We start from the raw sequence: 8,067 nt of genomic DNA, 5'->3' as shown, positions 1-8,067 counted from the left end.
CAGGTAATTGTAACAATGATCATCAAATATTTGGAGCCGGACTTGGCAGACTGGTCACAGGAAGATGGAGGCTTCAAGGGATCATTCGTGACCGAATCTGCTTCATGTTCGAAAGCATCAGCCTGTAACCAACTTTTTGACGAAATAACTCTCATTTGTCTACCCAATAGTGGCGTCCATCAAGGTAAGTGCTGCAGAAAAGTACCTTGGCCTTGCCCGAGACAAGCGACTTTGTCGAAATGTTGGCTGCAGGCTGAGATTTCTCTTGACCGTTGATCACGAACTGTTGATAACTGTTGCAGAGTGCTAATTATTATATTTATCTAGCAGTCTATGAGGGTCTTATTGCTACTATTTCAATACTAGAATACTCCTCTGCAATATATTGCTCTCCTGCTCACCTCCCGCCAAGAAATGATCAGACTAAGACGAGAGAACTCGCAACACACCGATACCATATATTCCAGGTGTTTGCGTTCATTCTACCAGGTGGTTAGCTTTAAAAAGAGCAAATACCTAAGCGCCTCTCACCTCCTAAGGTGAGCCAAGTTGGAAGCTCAAATAAAGGAAAAGCTAATACAACTTTATTTTGCCTACTTCGTGGGCAACTACATTCTTGAAATTCTCGGAACGCAAACATCCTTGTTCATCTTATCTTTATACCACGAAACATAGAGACGTCCCTTCTTTCTCAACTTGTTTTCTGACCACACTGACATTTGCCCGGGTCAGTTCAATGAAACCACTAATTTCAGCGTGCTATTACTTCTTTGCCTTTAGCTAGCAGAGAATACCACACGGAAAAACTGAAGTGGAGTGAACGCCACGAACATTTCACAGCTGTACCATGTTATCCTGCCAAGGTTCCCCAAAGGATACGTTAAGGTCATCAACGAGTGTTAGTATTCAAAAGTCGCGTTCACATTCGTAATCTTAATGCCTTTATTGACGTCACTAATATCTTCTGGAGGATGAGCCGTAATGTCAAGTTTCTATCACTGGTAAAACCTGCTCTTAGTCATATTGAAAAGATGAAAGTAAGACCACTCGGGCAAAGCAAAAGAAATCAGTAGAATCATTCAGCATAGTCGATCATTGAGTAATATAAACTCCATAATTTCAAGAAAGAAAATCATTCATGGGGCCGCAACATTCATACGAGGACGGATTACCAGCCAAGCCGTTTAGGCTTCATACGTGGACTGCATCTATGGGCTTCACACATTATGAAATCATACATTTTTGTATACGGAACCACATTAGGCCACCACAAGCGCCGACACCGCACCCCTGCAGCTCCAGGCCCGATCTTCAGGAGGCCATCCTGGAGTGGGCTGAGAGGATAAAGGAGGCCTACTTCAAGTAGTTCCTCCCCCACCCTCTATTCCATTGCCCCCTTCCCTTTAAAGAGGGATAAATAAAGTTTTTCATCATCATCATCATCCCCTGTATCTGTCGGAAACACTCTCGCAGCCGCACCGGCATCTCCGACGCGTGTGACAGAAGCGCAGGCCACGTGCTACACCACGTGCACTTTCATATATATATATATATATATATATATATATATATATATATATATATATATATATATATATATATATATATATATATATATATATATATATATATATATATGTATATATGGGTCAGCCCGTTATAGCACCATCTCCGGGATCGGAGATATAGGTAGCGTCATTCAGCACTTCCGCAAAAAAGAAAAAGAACTGAAAAAAAAAATCCGAAGCCTGTCGACCCACTTATGAAATCAACTTCATCTAATGCTACAAAAGTGCTGGCATTAAACCTCAAATTGCACATGCATAAAGGGGAGCCTTGGTACACGGAAAACGTTTTTGATGTGACAGTGAAAATGGCCCACTGATTAGGAAAGCCGGCGTCTGTCATCTGTAGGAGCGAAACGGAGCCTAATTTCTCATTGGCTGCGAGGCCACGTCACGAGCGTGCCTCGACGGGGCAGAGCAGGCGAAAGGAGACACCTGCTGCAGCAATAGCGCGCCAGGTGTTGCGTGAGGGGAGAGGGCATATCGCCGCGACGCCACGTCACCCTCGCTCTCGTTCTCGGAAGCCTGCGTTATCAGCGCGTTCCTTTGCCGCACAAGCTCCCACCTGCGTTCTAATGGCGCCTCGGTTAGGCCAAATGAAAACGCGCCAAGCGTCTCCACGCACCCGCTTGCCCGCGAGGAGTTCGTAAGTAGAAGGACCACTAAGCGACTTTCAATCGGACACTAATTCTTTCGCGTTCGCCACTCATAAGAAGCGCTTAGGGGTCCTCGGATTTTATGCGAAGCATATTACTAGAGCTCAACCCAGCTCCTCAGGCGCGGCGGTATCACCTTCAATACCACGTGACACCGTGACGTCACGACAGAGGAGAAACGGTGCTCCAACTCGCGCCGTCGCTCGCGGCGTCGCCTTTAAGGCTGACCACGTGACACCGTGACGTCACGACAGAGGAGAAACGGGGCTCCAACTCGCGCCGTCGCTCGCGGCGTCGCGGCGGTATATAAGCAGCTGCGCTTGCCTCTCCTAGACACTCACGAGGTGAGATGCCTCCTGGAGACAGAGATGCTCGTTGGAATGAGAAGCGAAGGTTGCGGCGTGCTACAGAGACTGTTTCTAGGTGGCTTTGCTACGGCGCGTCGAGCAACGCAGCGTTCGGCGCGACAACGAAATGTGCGCCTGAGCAAGCGCCGCGCGCCTGAGCCGACGCCGACGACACCGGCTTTTCTGCGACACGAGCTCCTTAACGCTGTCGCGTTAAAATAAAGGCTAGTATGCTTCGCATCCTGGGCTTAACCTTAGCTAAGCCACAGCCATTTTTTTTAAAGCTGCACTAAAACGAGAAAAAAATATATGTTTGAGCTTCCATTAGGTAGTCGCGTTTCTACGATACCAAATAAGCCACGTTTGAAGAATTATGAGAGGATTGGGTAGCCAAAAATGACGCAAGAAGGAAACATGGATAGCGCTGCAACCGGGAAGGTTTCGCACCAGGTCATGGTGATGTTATGAAATTTCTGAAAGCTCTGCTAACGCCTAGGTATAGTCTAGCCAGCAAAAATCAATTACACTCTAACCTAAACAAGAAAAAAAAGAACACACTTAGCGATTTTCAAGAACTGTTACTGTGCAGCAACGTGCCAAATGCGGAAAAAGAAAGATATCTTTTTTTTTATTTCTGAACAGAATCACGCAGGCAACCACAGAGACTCGAGGTAGTGGTGACCTCAGAGGAACAGCAAAGATACTCAGGAACAGATTTGCAAGTACATGGCATTGAACTGCGTATTGCCCATGGAAGAAGCATGGGTGGCACACATTTTCGAGGGTATGAGCCGAAAAAGTAAGAAATTAACTTTGTTTTGCTTCCGGCTATATATACAATACACTAAATATAAATAAGGAGGGGAGCTGGCGTGACATAGCGTGACATAGCGCCAAAACTGACCAGAGCATCTAGACCACCATGAAGCTGTCACGCGGCAGTACTTGCGTCTCACAGACGTATAATCGGCCTTAGACGATAAACGCGCCACAAAATCTATTGCGCGAGGTCACATGCCCTTAACGGCCGAATTCCTACTGTGGAAACGGGCGAAACTCTCAAACGAAACTGACAGCGTTGAATGGAAAAAAGAGGCAACAAAATAAATTCTTATTCACTAAAGCAACGATGCGCTTGAAGGCCTGTGTGTATATATTTATGTGCAGGAAAGAGACGACGAACGTTTTGGAAAACGTACTTAACGTGTTCGGCTGGCAGGCCAGCCTTCGTCAGAGTGCAGTAACCGGTACAGTACAGTCAGGGTATGGAGAAAAAGTACAAATTTCTGACTAAAAAAAATTGGCGCAATGAAGTTGTCTACGTCTGAGCAAGGTGTATTCAAGGTAACTTTTATTTTATATTCACTAATAATTACGTTTCAAATTAAAACATTCGGGACTGTGACGCAGGTTGCATTGCCGTACTTCGGCCTTCACCACCACACGGAGGCGGTCGCACAGGAACCCACAAAAGCGTCGCTGTAAAATTCGAGAACTTCTCCTGTTACAGTTTGGCGAAAGAGATGCCAAAGCACAAGTGGCACCCCTTTTGGTTTCTGTTGTGTGACTAGACTGCTTTTTTCACTCTGTTGGCTGTCCTACTGAATGTCTGCGCTGTGTGCACATCATAGTTCATTAACAAACATAGATTGTTATTTAGGCATTTCTGCGACGTCTATTTACCTCTTGCCAAAACAAAGCCGAGGAATTCGGGCAATCATCGCTATTCATTGAGTGTAGTTTCCTCAGCTCAGTACCACAATGTAGAGATTATACGTGTCACCACATCAAAAGCCCATTCCATCTTTTTGTTTTTTTGGAACTAAGTGCATATATACAGCACGTTGTACTGGGCACCCACTAAGGCACAGTCTCTACTTTATTTAGCCATGTCGTTTTCTAGACGCCGACGTTCCTTAGTGAATGGCAGGTTTTCTTTTTCTAACATGAATATGTTGTCGAAACTCTGTGCTTAACACATAGTTATTGATTCTTTTTACTAGTTATACAACTGATTATTGTTGTATACTGCGCAAGTTTGGTACGCCTCCTAGCATATACAACCCTGATGTGAGTGATGGCCTGTCTAATGAAAGCCTGTTTTAATTTGTTTTATTGCTTAATAAAATGCCCAGTATCATCTTGAACTCTCGTAGTCTGTCTTCTTATGCGTTGGCATCTTCATAAAAAGTTATCAAGACATTCGCATATGAATATCGCAGCGGTAGTAGGGCACAGTAATATTTATTCGCGGTTAGCGGCCATGTGGCAATGTTTGTGCTAAAGAGCGGCGCCCGAAGAAATGCTTCAGTGCTGGCTGGCACAATTCGCATGCTACCCGGGAGGAAAAAGCAAGCTTTGAAATTACTAACTTGTGGTGACGACAAGATATGTTAGGCCGAAAATACCACTGTTTCGAGGGAGACCTTTTTGCGCTGTGCGTACCTGTCTCAGGTTATAAGAGATATATCGACTGCGACGAGGTAAAAGATGGCTAATGTTAATGCCATCATTCTAGGTGACGCTAAGCCACCGCTGTGTGCAGGAATTTAGTGATTCGAAACAACTAAACAACTGAAAAAAACTATATGCGCCCTTTGACGCATCTCGTCGCAGCCATCGCTTACCGTATACTTTACAGACTAAGCTAAATGGGAAAATAACGAAAGACGCCGGTTCCACCACGCAATACGTTTGTCGTGTCAACATTTAGGCTTGATCTATACGAATAGAGCGTCGCCATTAATGCTTGTTATGCTTTTACAAGAGAGCGCTCGAGCGTATCGCGAATAATGAAGACTCATTGCAACGTCAGATAATGCCAAGGTCACGTGAAAACACGAGAAAAAAAGTTTGAACGTCCTAGACCAATCAGGATTTGCTACGCTTCCTCTCATTCCTCCCTCACTTTTTTATGCACTACCTTAACATACCCGCCTCGAAGCGCTAATCGCGTGTGCTTTCATCCCAAGAAGCACGAACGACGAGTGCGTATTTTTGGACGTTGAGTATTCCCAGGTGATGTTTGCAGCCTCACTGTGCTACCATTAAGGCAAGTTTTCTTTTTAGTTTGCTTTTTTAATATAAAAAATACAATTCAATATTGCGCGCTTGTTCTTGCCTATGTTATCAGTCAAATTTTGCAACAAGATAGCACTCTGTTTTGGATCATTAACAAAAAATAAACTTAACCTCAGAAACGCGGGCATAAATACAAGGGAAAAATGAATCATGTTCTTCGTGTTCCACTGCAACATATTTCTTGAGGTCTGTTGCGGGTAATTAGGAAGAAAGGCAGTCTACTGACTGCTATCAGCAGTTTTCTTTATTTAGGTAATTTGTGATGTGTTCTAGCGATAAACGTTTAGAATTCTTTATAAAGCATTGAGCTTGCAAAACTACAAACAAAAAAGCATGATAATTTTGTAAGCGGAACCTACACGACATCTTTAAAGTGAAAACAATATGTATCATACACTTGTCTGAAATATACCCCTAATTTGTGATGACTTCTGAAAAAATGGCGTAAAGATAGTAACAAGCATACCACGGCTGTAAAGCCGTATACCTAATTTCTGAGCTGTTCGTCGGCGTATACGCAATGAATTTTGTCCGCCTTAGATGTATCTATAAGTGCAGCTTTCAGAACTGTGGTGTCGTTATGATACATTTCTGTGTTACAGAGTTGTCAACTTTACAATAAATGTCTGTTTAAGATTTCGCTTTATTCAACAATTTTGTAAACAGATAGCTCGCCAGAATAAAAAAGTCTACTTCTGTACGCGCTTTTAATTTTTTTATATACAACAAGACTCATCCATGCTGGTGCACTGGTTGCCGAAAAAGAAACAAGTTCTTGGTTCCCGTGTGTTTAAATAGCAAATTCTGAATTAAAGCTCGCCCTTCAAGATGGCAAACGAGGACGCCAACTGTTTTAATAAACAATGTGGAATTAACCATCTGATATTGTAGCGAAATCGGGGTGAAAGCAACACAGAAGTAAGTGCGAAATAATTTTAAATTGTTTTAATTTCACAAGATCACGCTATATCTCTTCTATCGCTGTTAAACTTTTGTATTCGTATTGGTTGTCGGCATCTGTAATAGTTTTGATATTCTTCAACCTATGACACACATTCCTCTAGCCATCACCCGGGGATAAAATAAATCACACTACATGAGCCTGGTTGTGTCAACTGAATAATGCGCTGTTTTAAATAAACAGAGGCGAGAATATAGCATTTATAGCTTTGTTCACAACCAAAGAGACTAAACATATCACATTCTTACACGACAAAACTCAGTCCATAAGATGTTCCAGTTTCCAGTCTGCGACCTGCAATTGATGGCTTCCAGTGATGTTTGACGATGGCGCTTCAGCGCATTTGCGTATTATAGGAAATCAGGATAATCGGATTCTGTAGAGCTTAGATTGCCAGTCTTAAAAGCGCTTAAGCCTACACCACGCATGTTACACTAATATCCAGAAATGACAATGCAGCTATAGTAGTGCATTTTATGAGTATGGTACTCTATCAATTTGTAATTTAAGGAGTATTTTATATGTTTGTATGCACGTCTCAGCAAACAAGCTCTTAAAACACGTTTTCTTTTTCAGAAAAAGAAAAGGCTTCCTTTATTTCAAGAGAAGCGTCAGCATAATGAAGGACATCGCAGCACTCATCTTATTTACGTTAATTCACATGGTAGCGGCAAAGTCATTAAAAGTCAGGCCGGAGAAAGGCAAGTTCATTATCAAAGTTTCGATTTCCTACACCAAGCTCGAACTAAGTGACACAATATGTCTTGTACGATGATGCTTCCCCCTTGCAATAAAATTCGCCACAGACATATACAGTAGAAACATACAGGGTGCTGCAAACCGTTCGGGAAATCCGATAGTAAAAAGACGTAATGCTCATAATAATTCCTAATTTACACTGCAGCTTCCGAAGTAGGCACCGGGAGCATGTATGCAGGGACGTCAGCGTTTTTCCCATAATCCCGTGCATCCGTGGAAAGCCCCCACGTGAACCTCAATCGATTCCCACTTGGTCGCTTCAATCGTGATAAATTGACGCCCCTAGTTCAGCCTATATCTCATATTTAGGAATAACAAAACGTCACAGGGGGCCAGGCCAGCCGATTCGGGCGGGCACGGAAGCAGTGCTACGTTTTTCGATGTAAGGAACTGTCGACCAAAGAGGGATGTGTGAGCGGCGCGTTGTCATTGGGGAGAAGCCATTTGCGTCTTCCACTCGTCTTGACGTTTCCGCTAAATGACCTAGGCACTTCAAAACCTCAACATTGCTTGTGCACAATCTCATGAGTGTTGAAGAGAGCAATCTGCATGGACTCGACATGGCTGCGAAGTCGGCGCAACTATCTTGGTCGCGAGGAACTGGGCGACTTCTACTGTGAAGGCTGCGGCTTCTTTTCACAATCAAAACGGAAACACGTATGCCACCGATTATATTGAAAAACGAAACGGGGGGTCAT

The 8,067-nt window shown here is 43.6% G+C and overlaps 1 pseudogene; it reads left to right on the top strand.

Annotated features, from left to right (window-relative positions):
- Positions 1 to 15: 15 nt before the first annotated feature.
- The window catches only part of LOC135902003 (neprilysin-1-like), a 46,304-nt pseudogene continuing 38,252 nt past the window's right edge, over positions 16 to 8,067 (top strand).

Source organism: Dermacentor albipictus, chromosome 9 (genome assembly GCF_038994185.2).
Source record: "Dermacentor albipictus isolate Rhodes 1998 colony chromosome 9, USDA_Dalb.pri_finalv2, whole genome shotgun sequence".
Classification (NCBI taxonomy): domain Eukaryota; kingdom Metazoa; phylum Arthropoda; class Arachnida; order Ixodida; family Ixodidae; genus Dermacentor; species Dermacentor albipictus.
The sequence above is the reverse complement of the archived record's forward strand: the minus strand, read 5'-3'. Positions and strand labels throughout refer to the sequence as shown.